This window comes from Lissotriton helveticus, chromosome 6, assembly GCF_964261635.1.
Source record: "Lissotriton helveticus chromosome 6, aLisHel1.1, whole genome shotgun sequence".
Classification (NCBI taxonomy): Eukaryota; Metazoa; Chordata; class Amphibia; order Caudata; family Salamandridae; genus Lissotriton; species Lissotriton helveticus.
Window position 1 is genome coordinate 1,338,978,491 of NC_136067.1, and position 18,243 is coordinate 1,338,996,733.

An 18,243-nucleotide genomic window follows, 5' to 3' on the forward strand; every position below is an offset into this window, starting at 1 on the left:
GGAGGCCTGTGGTCAGGTACCTCGGTGGGCCGGAGAGCTATGTGGTGCCCTATATTCAAGTAATGCAATGTTGGCTGTAGCGCGTTAGGGCCTGCCGGCACGAGGTGCGCAGGTGAGTGAATCGGCCGAGTCGGCCAACAAATTTAAGTACATGTGCATGGCTAAGCTGAAATCAATTCCAATGATGTGCCTAATTTCCTTACTGCATTTGACATGTGGAGATTGTAAAGTCTGTTGCTGCAAATTGATATTTATCCAAATAATGCTTTACTCGTTTTCTCCCGTAGTGGTTGTGTAGATTTATATGATTAATGTGAATAAAAGTCTACGCCTTGACAACACAACTGATTCTGGATATTCTTGGCTCCATCGAAGCTGGGAAGTGTAAGAAGGGTGAGATAGCGAATGTTTCCTTGTGCGCGTACTATGCCAAATGACTTTTTTGCACAGAAAGAAATGGCAATACCTATATTTGCAATAGTGACTGTACTAGAAGTGTAAGTCGACCCAAGGACTCAGTCTCCTTTCCTATCTTTTTCCAAGTGAACTTTAGAAACACCATCTACCCTTCAAGAGTCATTTCCTCCTGAAGAAATGCACATTTTCAAGCTGGTACTTACTATATCTTCAGAATTAAAGTATATATGTGATTGCCCAAGGACTGGTTGTTGCTGGCCTGACTACATAGTGCTTCATGCTGATTTGATTATCTTGCCCAAGACTCACATTGCTTTGCAGGTACAGCACAATGCAATGGCAAGTTCCTGCTGCAAGAACAATCTCAAGAGCAATGTGTCCGGATCAAAGATTGTTTCTTGGAGGCATAGTTCAAAAAGGAAAATCATGGAAAATGTTTTATGCGAGGAAAGCAACCAACCCTGACAAATATATGCTTCAGAGATCTAGATGTAACTATGTCTGATACTTGGACCCTGTTAGAAATGGGAGTCTCTAATTGGCAAGGGTTTGCACCTTTGTCCAAGTAGGGACCCTTCTTCCTAGTCCGGATAATGGAGTTACACTCCTCAAATAACGCCTGCTCACCCCCTTTGTAGCTTGGCATAACCAACAGTAATACAGTGAAAGCACTACAAAAGCACACCATACCAGTTTAGAAAAATATCCAATATTTTTATATATCCAAAACAAGACCAAACACGAAAAAAATCCACCATACCATTCACAGAAATCTTCAATGATCAAAATAGACTTGAAACATAATTCCTTGAAGTCAATTGCTCCATCTGGGGCTATCACGGTGTAGTGAACAATGAATCCAAACAGTTCTGGCTGACTGTAGCATCGCAGGCTAGCTATGGTGTCGGAAAGACCTGCAGAACAGTACCTTTTGAAATGCAGGGCATTGGCGGCCTCTTGATGAGCCCCAAAGAGCCGGCATCCGCAGGCGTCAGTTCCAGGGGTCGGTGCAGGAGTCGTGGGGCCCTTGAAGTCACATGTGTTGCCGGTCTAACTGCTCGCGGTTGAAGTTGGAAGCGCCAGTGTTTGCAGGCATCAGGGCTGCAGTGCAAAGTGGAGTGGTGCGGATTGCGGTGCCCTAAGGGTGCAGTGCAGGTGGCAAGTGGTTGCTGATCATCCAGTGGCGTTGGTGAGACCAGGGCTGCCGTGCGAAGTGATGCCGTGCTCGCCACTGTGCTGGCAGGTCATGGTGCAAGCAGCTGCATCGTCGTTGCTGAAGCGCTGTCGTCGGCTGATGAACTGAAGTCTATGGCACCGGTGTCGGTAAGCCAAAGCTGCGGTGCGGGATGAGAATGGTGCATCGTGTAACTTACCAGCGGTGCCCTTGAACAATGGTGCAAGCAGCTGCATCGAAGTCGGTGTGGAGCGGCGGCGTTGGTGATACCAGGGCGGTAGGGTTATGCGAGGCGGTGCGGAGTGTGGTGCCCACAAGTCACGGTGCAAGCAGCGGCTCAGTGGTGGCGGCAAGTGGCATCGTCAGTGAGACCAGGGTTGTGGTGCAAAGTGCGGCGGTGCCCTCTGTGGAGCCTTCAGGACATGGAGTCGGCAGCGGCGTCATTGATGGTGTCGGGTTGCTTTTTCGTCTGTTGCAGCACAAAACACACAGTCCCTGGTGCTGGAAACAGATGAACTTGAAGTCTTTGCTGATCCTAGGACTTCTTGCACAGGGGGCAAGCTCTACCTCAAGCCCTTGGACAAACTCACAAAAAGAAAGTTTCAGAAAGTTCACTCTAGTCCTTTCACTGCCCAAGACAGAAGCAGCCACTGCAGACCAATACAGCAGAGCACACAACAAAGTGGTAGTCCCTCCTCCCAATTTCTCCAGCTCTTGTTTTTGGCAGTCTTCTTGGTTCCAAAAGAGTTCTAAAGTTCTGGGGTATGGGCCCCAATATTTATACTACAGATTCCTTTGTCCCGACAGACAGAGAGGGTCTGTGTTTAGTCCAAACCAGTGTGGTCCTCTCTGTTGCAGCTTCCCAGCAGGAGGCGGAGACAGCATTGTCTACAACTGACCAGGTCCATTTCAGGTGCAAGGAAATTTCTTCACACCACTCTAAATGCAGCCCAGGTCTATTCATCCCAGCCCTGACTCATCCAGGAAAGGCAGGACCCACCTCAACCCCCCCCCCCCAGTGGCTGTCTGAAGAGAATGCAGATCCCCAGCCCCTGTCACTCCAAAGTCAGACTGTCAATCCAGAAACCCAGCAGAGGCACACAGGATGGCAAAGCAAGAAAATACCTACTTTCTAAAAGTGGTGTTTTTAAACACACAATATAAAAATTATCTTTACTAAAAGATGCATCTTTATATTCTGAGTTCAGGCGTACTAGTCCCAATGGCAAGTTATATTTATAAGATGTTATATATAAACTCCCATTCTACCCTAAGGGACAGCTAGTCTTTCCATAGTGAAAACAAAATGCACTTTAATTTACTACGAGGACATGTCACACACACCAGCACATGTCCTACCTTTACCATACATAGCACCCTGCCCACAGGGGTACCTTGGGCCTGCCTTCGGGTTGACTTACATATAAGAAAAGGGAAGATAAGGGCCTGGCAAGCGGGTGCACTTGCCAAGTCGACATGGCAGTTACAAACTGCGTGAAGACGCTGCAGTGGCAGGTCTGAATGACCTTTTCTGGGCTACTCATGTGGGTGGCCAATCGGTGCTGCAGGCCTACTAGTAGCATTTGATTTACAAGCCCTGACACACTCAGTGCACTTTACTGGGAGCTTACCAGTAAATAAAATATGCCAATCATGGAAACACCAATCCATAACACAATTTACAACAGGAGCATTTGTAATTTAACACTTAACAGCAGTGTTACTGTAAGCTGAGACACTAAACCAGCAAAAACTGTGTAAGAACTGGGAAGTCAGTAAGAAAAAAGTCAGGGGAAACACACCAAAAGATGGCAAGTCAAACACATGTCCCCTCCAGCCGAAGGTTGGGAGAACTACCGAACCTCCTTGGAGTTTCCTTCACTCAGGCGGAAATACCGGGACAGACCATCGGCGTTGGCGTGTTCTGTGCCAGGGCGGTGTTCTACCATAAAGTCCATTCCCTGTAGGGAGATGAACCACCTCAACAGTTTTGGGTTTTGACCCCTCGTTTGCATCAATCATCTGAGGGACCTGTGGTCTGTCTGAACTCGGAAGTGAGTCCCAAACAGATAGGGTCTTAGCTTCTTCAGTGCCCAGACCACAGTAAGAGGTTCCATTTCTATGTCACTCCCTCAGTTCCATGAGGAGTAGTATCCTGCTAGGAAAGACTACAGGCTGGTCTAGGCCTTCTTCATTCAGTTGTGAGAGCACCGCTCTCATACCATTCTCTGAATCATCAGTCTGCACTACAAATTCCTTGGAGAAGTGGGTGCCTTGAGCAAGGGCGCCAGGTACATGGCTGCCTTCAGGGCATCAAAAGCTTTCTGGCAGGCATCAGTCCAGATCATGTTCCTGGGCTGCTTATTTGAAGTCAGCTCTATTGAGTGGGCAACAATAGTGCCATAGCCCTTAACAAATCTCCTGTGGTAACCAGTGAGACCTAAAAAGGCTCTCACTTCTGCCTGGGTCCTGGGGGGCTCCCAAGGCAGAATGGTGTCAATCTAGGGCTGTAGGGGTTCCACCATGCCGCTTTCTACCTAGTGTCCCAAGTACACCATATAGCCCTGCCTGATCTGGCACTTACTGGCCTTGACCATGAGGCTTGACTTCTGCAGAACCTTCCACACTTCCCAGAGGTTCTGCAAGAGTTCTTCCTAGCTGGAACTAAACACTGTAATGTCGTCCAGGTAGGCAGCACTGAAATCCTCCAGTCCAGCAAACATCTGGTTGACCAACCTCTGAAAGATGTCAGGGGCAGTCTTCAATCCAAATGGCATCTTCCAGAATTGTTAATGCCCCTCTGGGGTAGAGAATGCTGACCTCTCCTTGGCCCCATCGGTTAACGCAATCTGCCAGTACCCAGACGTCAAATCAAACATGCGGAGGAACTTGGCAATTCCCAACCAATCAATGAGCTCATCAGCTCTGGCGATGGAGTGTGCGTCAGGCTTAGTGACGGCATTGAGCCCACAGTAGTCCACACAGAACCAAAATTCTCGGGTGGCCCCGCGTGCACTGGGCTGGCTCTAGGACTGCTGGAGGGCTCTTTCACCCCTAACACCACCATCTTAGAGACCGCCTCCTTGATACTGGCCCTCACCCAGTCACTCAACCTGTAAATCTTGTGTTTTACAGGAGTGCTGTCACAAGTGTCCACGTCATGGGTGCACAAGTGAGTAACACCTGGGGTCAGAGAGAACAGTGTTTTCTAACTGTCCCAATAACTGGTGACAGTCACCTTGCTGCTCTGGGGCCAGTGTAGTGCAGAGGATCACACCTTCCACTGACCCATCCTGCTCTATGGTAGTCAGGAGGTCATGGAGAGGTTCACTCTCCTCTTCCACCCCATCCTCTGTCACCAAGAGCATGCTCACTTCGGACCTCTCAAAGTGAGGTTTGAGGCGGTTCACGTGGAGGACCCTCATAGGGTTCCTGGGAGTCCACAAATTCAACAGCTAGGTGACATCATCTTTGCGCTCCACCACCTCAAAAGGCTCAGTCCACTTGTCCTGCAAGGCACAAGGTTCCACTGGGGCCATGACCCACACTTTCTGGCCAGGATGAAACTCTTCAAACAAGAGACCTCTTGTGAAAGGGAAAGGGGTACAGGGGGGGACAAAGAGCTTGTTCAAGAGGTCCAGAAGTCTGTGCTCCTATCAAGAATCATGGAATTCAACAATAGGGTTAATGTTCCTGAGAGGAAAGAAAGAAGGAGAGTGGCACAATCTCTCAGAATGTGGAGAGTGCCTGGGCCAGAGTAATAGAACGGGACTGTTTATGTTGCCCTCACACATCTCCTAGAGGATATCATGCTTCATCATCGGGCGGTGCTCCTCGCTGGGCCGACGCTGCAATGCCCAATGGGTCTCCCGAAGGGCCGCTTTGGTGGAGATCTTTTACCAGGCTGCTGTATGGGGAGTGCAAGTGAGGGGGCTTGTGATGTGACGTGGGGTGTGGATTGAAGGATAAAACCGGTAAGGGAGATCCAATGCTGTACTTTAATGATAGGATTGCCCTTCCAGGGATAAAAAAAACTATAGTAGGTGAATGCTACCTCTATGTTTAGAAGGAACCCGGGCAGTCTGAGTGTTGAGATCGACTAGAGAACCTTTTTAAAGGTCTTGAGAGAGGGACCTAGTTGTGGTCACTCCTTCATGAATGTGTTGGCATGTTTCATGCCTGAGATGATCATAAGGATCCGGGGCGCTTCATCAGGAGAAAAAACAAAAAGACATATGGAGACTAAACCCAACACTAAGTAGTGCCCCTTGGTGCTACCTACTGTGTGTCTGCTGTTCCAAGTCCGACCTAGCGTTTGTTAGACTCCAGCATTATCAGGTGACGCGAAGTTTCCACGTTGTACGCGTGCTTTAATTTCGGCGTGCGGACAGCTTGTCTACACCTACCCGGCTCTGCTTCTTCCCAGTGGATATGGCTAGATTAAAATTTGAATTGGATGAGATGATTTTAGGACACCTTTCCCGCTTAGATACTTACCAAGAGGTATGTGTACGGGGCAAGCTCTTGATAAGCATTCTGAATTAGCTTGAGTGCATGATATAGATTTAAATTGGACAACATTGTAACAAAAGAGCTATAGCATATGTTTTGCTCAAACTGATAAAACCAGTATAAGGACTTCAGGGTTGAAGATACAAATTAAGGAACTGAACTGGTAGTATATGGAAGCGGAGTAAGTTAGACTAGTAGGAAGGCAGGTGGGCTAAAAATAAAGATCAGAAGAAGGTGAAGGTGGTGTCTATCATGGGGAGCAAAGGCGAACCACCTCTTTTTTTGGTAGGTGAGGAGGAGGCTTCGAATTTCCCGTTGAGGGAAGTACCGGGTTGAAGGTACATCCATGTACCTTGGAGTAGAAGTGATCTTACTGCTTTTACAAAAGACTTCTCTAAGTTGAGATAGAATCCAGTGTTGTGGTACACCCAGGCTGATCGATTTGTAAAGATTTCTCAGCTATTTGGGCGAATTTGAATACTTTTGTTGACATTGTGGTACCAAGTGATCTGTGGGCTGAGTGCAAAGTGGCTATACAGTGGCCAGAGGAGTAGCCTCAAAAACACCAGATATATCATGCTCCATCTCCCTTGGTGATACAAAAGTATCAACAAGTTATTACATTTTTGAAAGGAAAGATGACGGCAAAGGATAACGGCTGAGGTAAGACAGACAGAATCGCTCAAAGGCCTAAAGAAAGTGTGCATGCTTTTTATCAGAGATTGTTGTTCAAATAGCCTGCGGGATGGAAAACCCTGAAAGTAAAGATATGGGGAGCTTTGTGTTCCCTTTTATAGCAGGATTGAGGCTAAAAAATTATCATAATGATTCAACATTTGATTTGTTGGCAAAATAAATTGATTAGCGAGATTTTGAGCTATCCAAAATATTGCAATGATGAATTGGACATTATACAGAAGTGGTTGAAGGGTACGTTTATACTTGTTCAGATGAAAGCAGAGCAAAGGGGAGGTCAGAACCCATCTTATACAGGAAATGCTAGTGGTGTGTATCAGCAAGGAGGACCTATGCTACAGGGTGGAAATGGTGTTCCACCTGTTGGAGGTCATGATGTGCCTTTAGACCTGAGTTCTGGGATTGATGTGGCACTGTTAAAGAAATCTAATACTTGTTATTATTGTAACAGATTGGAGCATTGGAAGGGGGGTGTCGCTTCAACCCCAACAAGGAATGAATGATAACCAGGTTCAAAGTCCAGGATTTGGGCAAACAGAGATTGGCAATACTGTACAATCCCAGAATGTGCCAAAGATTCAGGGTCCTAATGTGCCCCAGGCCCGGTGATGCAGGTCCCTCAAACTCCAATGCCTCAGCTAAATATATACAGCCCTAGGTATAATATTAATCAGGTCTCAAATTTTAATCAGAATTCTTTACTAATCCAAAATCCAATCCAGCAGTTTCCTATGTTTGACTCGCTTGAGGGCTATGGCTCTGACCTGTCACAATGACGGTGCCTGAAGGGGAGGAAGATTGCATACTTGGGGCAGTCTTGGAGGTAGACCAGAGTTTTACATTTGTGGAGGGTGTAGTGGATGGCCACCGCGTTTCATTTTTGATTGACACTGTTCCACTGTTATTACAGCAGAAGGTCCAAACCCACCCCTCTCGGGAGAAAGAATCCAAGTTGTTGGAGTTGCAAATAAATAAATGACAAATCCTGTTACACAAGAGCTACCTGCTAAACTAAAGTCATTTGACGAAAGACATCAGTTTGTGGTGTGTAATTCTAGTCCTGTGAATCTTTTAGGACACAATTTGCTGTGCAAGTTAAATTACACCATTTGGTGCACACCAACAGGTATGGACTTTCAGACTCATGATGAGAATGTGGTTTTCAAATTAGAAAGTCAAGGATGATTTCCTACCAGATCTTAAGGCTATGGTTATACCCGAAATCTGGGATTTTTCAGGGAAGGACCTAGGTTCTAAACGGACTTGAGTCTGCCCACATAAATGTCAACCCAAACGCTGAATACCCTTGAACTCTACAGTACAATCTGAAATGGTAGGTAGCTGGCATTACATTGGTGATCGAATCAATGATACAACAAGGCATTCTGAAAGAGATAACGGGGAGTCCTTGTAAATCACCCATTATGGGCCTACAGAAACCTAGTGGTAAGTACTGCATTGTGCAGGACCATAGAAAGATTAATAATATTGTTGTCCCTTGTTGTCCTGTGGTATTGAATTCAGCTATATTATTTCAAATTCCATGTGAGGCTGAGTGTTTTACTATGATCAATTTGTGCCAGGCGTTCTTCTCTTTATCTCTTCATGAGAACTGTCAGTTCCTTTTTGCCTCCTGGTTCCAGGACTGTGTTTTGGCATGGTAAAGAGTACCACAGAGTCATACAGAGAACCCTTCAATCTTTAATCAAATCCTTAAAAATAATCTTGAATCCTTGGTAATGCCCTGCAACTCTGTCTTAGTTCAGTATATCGATGACCTGTTATTGGCGCCGGATATTCAAGAAGCCTGTAAACAAGACGCCACTGCATTACTGAACCACTTAGATGAGAATGGACATAAAGTGTCCCCGAGTAGGTTGCAGTATTGCAAAGTCTTATATCTCGCACATCACATTAAGAAGGGAGCGAGGAAGGTGTCCCAAGAAAAAATATCGACAATACTGAAAATGAGTCAACAACCAAAGAGAAGTCAGGATGTTTTTGGGAATGGTGGGCTACTGTCGACAGTGGCTACCCAGTTTTTTTCTCTGGTGGCCACGCTTTTAAAAGAGCTGACCTACAAAGATGTGTTGGATCTGATACCATTGGACAATTACTGTTTGACTGCATTTCTAGACCTGATAGAAAGTCTTTGTCATGCGCCGGAATTAGGAATGCCTAATTATGATAAACTTTCACACTTCTCTGCAGTGAAAGGAAGGGTTGTACTCTCTCAGTGCCTACATAGATGCATGGGGATGCATGGAGACCTGTGGCTTCTTTTCCTGCTACTCTTAGCCCTGTAGCTGCAGGACTGCTCGGATGCCTTAACACAGTAGCAGCAATAGGTGTCAGAATTGAAAGATGTAAAAATATTGTCATGAGACACCCTCCTACTGTTATGGTGTCCCACCCACTCTGTTGAAATATTGCTGACACGTACACTCACTAAGCACTTTACAAACAGGCGATTGACAAAATAGGGACAGATTACACTTGCACTAAGCACTTTACAAACAGGGGATTGACAAAATAGGGACAGATTACACTTGCAGTTAAAAACATTACGTTGCAAGGAAGTGTCCTGCCTGAATCCTGATTCTTTACTACCATTGCTTGAAAATGAAAACGATGATGGGGAAGTAGAAAAGGACTGTCTTGATGTCACTGTACTATGCCAGTCAGTCAGTCAGTCAAATATTCTTTATTTGGCTCTTTTCATAACCATAAAAGAGATCAGTTAGGAAAAAAACCAGACAGTGTAGTAAAATTAATTACAAACAATATAGACTGATAAAATAGCATTCCGCAAAGCAGCATCAGACCATAAGTTTTCAAGGGTAAAATATAATGTGATTCCAAAATATTAAGCATAGACCAACATTCAGGTATAAAGAATGCAGTCACTGGGAACACCTCGTGTATCCCAAGTATTGCCATAAAATTCAAAATGGGCTTGTTAGGTGTCAAATGAAAGCTATTAAAAATTGACAAGTGCACAGTATAGTGGCTTATTTATTTATTTATTTTATTTTAGCAATTTCTAAAGCGCCTGGTGACCCAAGGGCATCCCCGCGCTATGTAGCTTGAAGTCCTATTGAGAGGGAAGGCGGTCGAAGGGAGTTATTTGGGAAACAGATGGGTCTTTAGTTTTTTGCGGAAAGCAAGGTAGTTGGATTCCAGTCTGAGGGCACGAGGGAGTGCGTTCCAGCCCTTAGCCGCCTGAACGGAGAATTGTCGACCTCCTGTGCGGGCTTTTTTGAATCTGGGGATGCAGACTAGATTCTCATTTTGAGATCGTAGTGATCTAGTTGCTGTATAAGGTGTGATCATTTTACTGAGGATCGCTGGACCAGATCCGTTGTAAAGCTTGTGTGTTGTACACATTGCTTTAAAGTGCACCCTTTGGCGCACGGGGAGCCAATGCAGGGTTTTGAGGGCTGGCTTGGCAGATATTCTGGAGGGGGTGTTGGTAATCAGGCGTGCTGCCGCGTTCTGTGTCCGCTGGAGTTTCGTGATGGTAGCCTCGGGGGCTCCCAGATAGACCAGATTGCTGTAGTCCAGACGGGACAACACTAGACCCTGGATAAGAAGCTTTCTGGACATAGATGGGAGTAAGGGCAGGATTTTACGGGTCGTGCGCATGAGTCCAAAACATATGCCCGAGGTTTTGGTTGCATGGGTTTTCATCGTAAGCTGTGGCTCAAGCCACACCCCGAGTGTCTTGATTTCAGATTTAGGGGGGGGAATTTCTCCGAACACATCGGGCCATAGTGTAGGAGGGATAGTTGTCCATTGCTTGCCGAGTAGCATTACCTCTGTCTTAGTCCCATTCAATTTCAGTGATGAGTCATTCATCCAGTTGTGGATATCTATGAGGCAGTTAGTTAGATTTTCAGGATGGTCAATCAGCTGGGACAAGGAGACGACTAGTTGGGTGTCGTCAGCGTAACTCACCATTTTGATGTTAAATGGTGTTACCACATCCTCGAGGGGGGCCATATAGACATTAAAAAGCGTCGGGCTTAGGGAAGAGCCCTGGGGGACGCCGCTGGTGAGTGGGAGGGTGGATGAGTGATGGATGTCGTCCCACACTTGAAAAGTGCGTCCTGTAAGAAAGGATTCGATCCATTTGATAGCTGTCCCGGTAAGTCCTGCATTTGCCAGTCTATGCAGAAGGACACGGTGGTTGACCGTGTCAAAGGCTGCACTTAGATCCAGGAGGATCACTGCCACTGATCCTCCTGAATCTAGTAAGCCCCTTGCCTCTTCAATAACTGCAAGGAGTGCGGTGTCCGTTCCATGGCCTGGGCGAAATCCGGTTTGGGATTGTCGGAGCAATTGAATTAGCGCACTAAACATTACCAGTTATAAATAGATAAATATCCTATAAAATTCGGGAATGATGATAAAAATAAAATATACAGTGCATTGTGCGTCCTTGAAAAGGACATATTTTGTCTACGTTCGAAAGTCCTCATTTCCCAACTAATTTCTGAATACGAACTGCTGTAGAGATTAATCTATACACCATCAGGGATGTATATTCATGTTTTAGGAGCTGAAGATGATGCAGCGCCGTCCTGCATTTCCTAATATGTGGAACTCTTAATAGAGGGATAATAAAATCCCACCTCGGTTTGGTGTATAGCTGACAAAAAACACAGGAAATGCAACATATTCTGAGCTGACTTAGAGTCGCATGGACATTTATCAAGATCAGAATCACAGTAATCTTTGCGTCGATAAGAAACCAACAAATGTGCGATGCTAAACCTGAATCTAATGAGGCAGAACCTTTTCGAATGACAAAAGAATAAAAAGAAAAAATAGGGCGCTAAGCGTTCAGAGGAAACTAGCGGCAAATATTCGCTACTCTCTTCTTCCCGATCTCCAAGTACTACCTGTTCTCTTTTAAAACAGATAAAAGATCCCTTTTCAAATTGGGTTGCGTAATTTTAACAATAATTTCTGGGATGTAAAAACAATCAATTTTCCCTACTAGCTCCAACTGCTTTTTTATATAGCTAAGCCATGGTATTTTTTGCATATGATCCAAACTCATGCAATCCAATATTATTGCACGATTAGGGGCCAACTCATCCTTTACCCATACTGAGTGCCATAACAAGGTTGGTGCAATTTGTATGCGATGGGCTAGGGGGATCAGCCCTAATTCCATATGACAAAGGATACCCGGGAGACTGCTAGGAACTGTTAATAATCGTCTAAGAAAGGAGTTCTCTAACATCTGTAGGCGTGACAAATTGCAGGAGCCCCCCACTCCTGCCCCATACAGGTTTACAGAGCAAGCCTTATAGATTATTGAGTCAATTGGTCTAGATCCTAGTTTCCTCACAAACCTGAACAATGCCTCCATATTATGATTGAAGCTTCCTACCCTAGTCTCAACCAAGTGATGCCAAGATGCTTTCTGGTCAAAGGGGACACCTAGATAGGAGAAAGTTGGAACGTAAAGTATCCTATTATCTTTAATAAAACAAGACCTTAAGACGAGGAGGGATATTCCCAACCAACATAGCATAAGACTTTACTGTCTTGGTCTTTAAATCCAAATCACACAGAGTCATTACATCTAGTTAAAAGCCTTTTCAAACCCACTTCAGTTCTGGACGTCAGCACACAGTCAACAGCATTGAGCAAAGTCAAGAAATTTCTCGCGCCTACCCTCGGGACATCAACCTGCTCTTGGTTGAGATAGCTCTCCAGGTCATTAATATATAAACAAAATTAAAAAGGGGCTAGCATGCACCCTTGGCGTACTTCACGGTTCATTTTTTTTTTTTGTAAAACCTTTATTTTTCGTTGTAAGGAAAGAAGACACAGAAAGAGAGAACAAGAGAGAAAAAAGAAAGCAGATCAATCAGCGACAATCCCGCATATCGCCTCACACAGGAGGCAGTCAGAATGGCTGGGCTGCAGGGCGTTAGTGACGATAGAACAGACAGCCTGCAGATAATAGGAGCAAAACAGGAGGTCTCAAGGCAGTTCCAACAATGTCCGAAAAGGGGGTGTAAACAGAAGTCATGGCGGGGAGGAACGGTCATTTAGGTAGGCTGTTGACATCAAATAGCGTTGCCTGTTGCTGAAGGTTCATGCCCGCTGCAAATGCCATGAGATGTGCCGCACAGTAACAAAGAAGAAAGAACAACCCCCTTCCCCTTCCCCCCTCCCCCCAGTGGTGGTGGCAACAATCGCACTAGTAGACATACCGAAAGCAACATTCATACCTGAAATAAATGGAGGGCTCGAACCGTGGCCGGACAGACTGCGGACGGGAGCCCCCTGGAGAGGAAGCGCACCAAGGGTCCCCAGCAAAACAAAGTTCTTGAAGTTGCCTAGGAAGATGTCCACTACCCGTTCCAGGCTCAGCAGTTTCCACAACCTCGCGTGCCACAGGGAGATCGCCGGCGCCTCTAATTTCTTCCATGCTGCTGCTAAGGTAAGCTTAGCAGCTCCGATACACAACCATAGAATCTGTTTGTCCGCTCGGGTCTGGTGTTCGAGCGCCGGGTCCCGAAGACCCAGCAGGACATAAGCCAAGGAGTCAGCGATTGGATACCCAGGAATTTCCCTGATATGGGACAGTATCTCCTCCCAGTATGGGCGGATGATCGGGCAGTCCCACCAAATGTGGCGGAAATCCCCGAGAAGGCCGCAGCCCCTCCAGCATCTATCAGAGGTGGATGGGAAGATGCGATGTAAGCGAACGGGGTGTAGATACCAATCCATGAGGGTCTTGAAGTGGGCCTCCCTGAGTTCCACCGAATGATTATGCGCCACGATATCTCGCCATAAACTTGACCACTCAGCGTCTGAGATGTCCCTCCCAAGGAGGTCCTCCCAAGTACTCATGTAACGCGGGCGAGGCGCCACTGCGGAAGTGAGCAACAGATTGTAGAGGAAGGAAATGACACCCTTCATGGAGGAAGTGCGCAGAAGGAAGTCCTCAAATGTGGAGGGGGGTCTCGTGGCAGCGGCGTTGACCGCAGGGGACGTAGCCCAATGAAGCAGTTGGAGGTGGCAGAAGCGCTCGGACCGTGGCACCCCATAATCCCTCATACAGTTGTCAAAGGTGAGAGTGGCGTGGCCATGAAACAGATACGCGAGAGCACGACATCCTCCCTCCCGCCAGACGTCAAGGGGTCCTTCATGCAGCGCCGGTGGGAAGGCCGTGATAAAGTGAATGGGCGTGAAGGGAGAGAGGAACGTAGTCCAGCGCTCATCACCAGCCACTGTGTCCCAGACCTTCAGAGCAGTGCTAGTGGGTGTACTAATGTATGCATTCCTGGGCCTGTCGTGTTTAGGCTTCCATGCCAGATCCCAAAACGAACGACCCGCCACACTTCTGTCCATGTGCAGCCAATGCTTCTCCGAGAGTTGTTGGGACCACTCCACCAACACCCTCAGTTGCGCGGATTTATAGTATAAGTGCATACCAGGGAGGCCCACCCCTCCTTCTTTCCGCGGCCGGCGTAGGGTGGCAAAGGAGAAGCGCGCCCGACCCCCCTGCCAGACAAACCTCAGCATCTGGGTTTTAAGACGACGGAAGAAGTCAGGCTCCAGTGGTATAGGGAGAGCCTGGAAAAGATACAGGAATTTGGGGAGAAGGACCATTTTAAGGGCATGGATTCTACCCAGCCACGAGATGTACTTCGGTCTCCAGCGCTCCAGATCAGCACGAGTCTGTGCCAGCAGTGGTGGAAAGTTTGCGGTATACAGCTGCCCAATAGAGGGAGTCAGCCGGACCCCGAGGTACAGGATGGATCGGGAGGCCCATGACAAAGGCGTGAGGGGCAGCAGACGATCTACCTCCGCTGCGGAAAGCGTGAGGTTAAGAATAAAGGACTTATCGTAATTCACTATGAAGCCGGCCACATCCTTGAAACGCAGCAAAACTTGCTGAATGTGCGGGAGGGAATGGGCCGGGTCTTCAATAGAGAGGAGGACGTCATCCGCAAACAAGGTGATCTTATGTTGCTCACCGGAAAAAGGAAGGCCCCGAATCCCGTCGTGTCCACATATCGCCAGTGCCAGCAGTTCAATACTTAGGGCGAAGAGTAAGGGGGAGAGGGGACAGCCCTGCCGGGTACCTCGCGAATGCGAGAAAAAGGCAGAAAGGTGTCCGTTCACTGCAACTCTCGAGCGGGGGCCGCTGTAGTTTGCCCTCACCATTGAGATGAATTTAGCCGAAAATCCGAAGGCCTCCAAGGTGTGAAATAAGAAGCCCCAGTCCACCCGATCAAAGGCCTTCTCGGCATCAAGGCCCACCAATATCGCCGGAATCCGGAATCTGCGAGCCTTTTCAATCAGATGGATGATTCTCCTCGTATTGTCATGGGTCTGGCGCCCCTTAATAAAGCCCGATTGGTCGGGGTGAATGAGTGCCGGCATCAGGTCCTGGCGCCTCCCTGCTATGACGGAGGAATACAGTTTGGCGTCGATATTGAGCAGGGCTATCGGCCGATAGGAAGAGCACTTGGACGGGTCCTTCCTCGCTTTGGGAATAATGGAGATCACGGCCTCGGCCATTGAGCCCGTCGTTTCCCCCGCCTCGTCCATGGCATTAAACAGAGAGACCAGAAAGTCGCTCACCTCAGACGCAAAGGTCTGACAGAAAAGCGCGGTATAGCCATCCGGCCCAGGAGCCTTGTGGGGCTTCAAGTTGTGAATAGCAGCTAGGACTTCCTCTCTAGTGAACAGGGCCTCTAGCAATCCATTTCACTCCGCGGAAACTCGGGGGAGCGGAAGGTCCTCCAGGTAATTCCGCTGGTCTCCAGAATCAGAGACCACCCCCTTATAGAGAGCCTCGTTGAAATGGCCGAAGAGATCGGCCTTGGTTTCATCCCGATGGTGCAAGGTCCCCGCTGCGTCCCGAATTCCTCCCACATACTCCCGCTCCCGCTTGTCTCGGAGCTGTCCAGCTAAATGTCTCCCCACCTTGTTGCCCTGAGCATAGGAGAGACGTCGAAGTCTCAACAGTGTGAACTCCGCCCTGTTATTGTAGTGGGCTCTAAGCTTCCCCCTCACCGCCGTTAAAGGGCGAAGGGTCAGCCTAGAAGGGTTCTGTTTATGTTCCTGTTCAAGAATGGCGAGTTCTTTCTCTAGCTCCTCACGGTCTGTACGTCGCAATTTGTTAAGGTGGGCATTAAGGGCCAAGCACGTGCCCTTGTGGATGCCTTGAAGGCGTCCCAGGTGGTAAACACCGACGTGTCAGATACGGGATTAAGAACGAAAAAGTCTCGTATGGCCTTGCGCAAATCCTTACATGAGGTGTCGTCCCGGACAAGCGAGGCCGGGAAGTACCATTTGCGGAGGCCGTCCCCCCCTTGCTGACCAGTGTAGGCCTAGTACGAGCAAGCTATGGTCAGAGACCGAGAGCTGGAATATACGGGCATCGCGGACATCTCCTCTAAGGGACTGACTTAAAAAAATGTGGTCCAGGCGGGAGTAGGTGTGGTGGACATGGGAGAAGTAGGTGTAATCCCGAGAGAGGGGATGGAAAGAGCGCCAGCCATCCACCAGCCCCAGGTCACCCACCCGGCGCTGAGTTTCAGCGGAAAACACCCCAGTGTCCGACCTCTGGCTGTGAGAGCTATCCATGTCTTTGCACCAAACCAGGTTAAAATCTCCCATCACAAACAGGACACCCTCTACAAAGTCATCCGCCTGCTGCAGCAGGTCCTGTAGAAAGTTATCCTGTCCTCCATTCGGAGCATACACCACCACAAAAGTGCACAATCTATCAAGCAACAACCCCTTGACCATCAGCCAACGTCCATCCTTATCGCTGCGCACATCTAGGGGCTGAAAATGAAGAGCAGATCGAAAGAGAAGGGCCACCCCTCTATGCTTTGTGGTGGCCGATGACCTGTAGACAAGGGGAAAGTTTTTATGTTTGAGGCGCAGCTCGTCTTTGCGCGCCAGATGGGTCTCCTGAAGGCCCACGACATCTAAGTGATGGTCCTGCACATACTTCCAGATTTTCTGACGCTTTTGCGGGGAGTTCAAACCTTTCACGTTCCATGTACCGACATTAAGTAACATGGTGTAGGTAGACCTCCCTCCTCGCTGTGCGCAACCCACCCTGAAGTCCCACCAACCTCCCTCCACTAGGCAGTCCAGCGCCGCGGCCTGGTGTCGCTCCCCAATAATCATCAGCAGTCCAACAACATACAACCGTCCACACGCATCCATCTAGGTCACCACCACTGTCCCCCCATTCCCCAACACCCCCCCTCCCCGCAGGAGCCCACCCAGCCAACAGCACCCCCCCGGTCCCCGAAAACCCCTCGCAGAACAACAGAACAGGGGGAATTACAGGGGAGAGGCATGGGAAAAGCTCCCCAAACATTTTAAAGAAGTCGACAGTTCCAAATCGTAGGAAGAATTGGGCCGCCGTAGAGAACAGGGGCCCGGGGGATAGTCAGTGATCCCCCAGAGGACAGTACCGGGGTGTCTTCCCAAAAAGTACATAAGTATCCACGGTACCTGATCTGACGGTGTCCCTCCGACACGAACCATTCAGTCGACCAGAGTTCAGGCCGCTCCGGAGCTGCCCTGCTATGAAGCCACCGTGACCGTGGTTACGGATGCGACTGCAGCCCCCCGCTCTTGTTGACTAGCTGCAGGATCCAGCCTCCTCAAAGTGGTCGCGTTGCCCACTCGGCGCCAGGAGGAAGAGCGCCTTCACCGCCTCGACGGGGAGCCCCCACCTCTCGGGGAGGGGGCCGCGTCCTCCAGTCCCAGAAGATCTTTAGCAGCCTGCAAGGATCGGAGCTGGACTAACCTATTTTGCCATCTGAATATGAGCCGGAAGGGATGGCCCCAGGAGTAGGCCACATTTTGATCGCGAAGGAAGGAGGTAACTGGTCGAAATTCGTGCCGTTTCTGAAGAGTCGAGGCCGCTAAGTCCTGAAAGAGCTGGGGGTGGTGGTCCCGAAATTGCAACTCGGGAAGCCCCCGTGCCTTCTTAAGTATGCGTTCTTTCAACTGAAAGTCGTGGATACAAACGAGGATGTCAGGAGGGGGAGCTCCACCACTTCTAGGCAGGCCCACTCTATGGACTCTATCCATGCGGATTTCGTTAAGGTCCTCCTCTCCTAGAATCTGCAGGAAAAGGGCCTCCACATAGCCCCGCAAGTCTCCAGCCTCCCCATCCCAGGGCACCGCTCGGATGCGGATGTTATTCCGGCGGGATCTATTTTCCAGGTCCTCCGCGTGGGCCTGGAGATCTAAGTTCTGTTCTGTGAGACGGATCACGTCCTGCTGGAGCTGGTGCACTTCGTCAGCCACCCCTGGGTCGTGGTCCTCCAACGTGACCACCCGTTCATCAATGTCATCCACATCCCTCCTCACCTCGCGGAGGTCCGAGGCGAGTTGGGAGCGAAGCTCCGAGATATCCTCCTTGATGGCGGAAAATA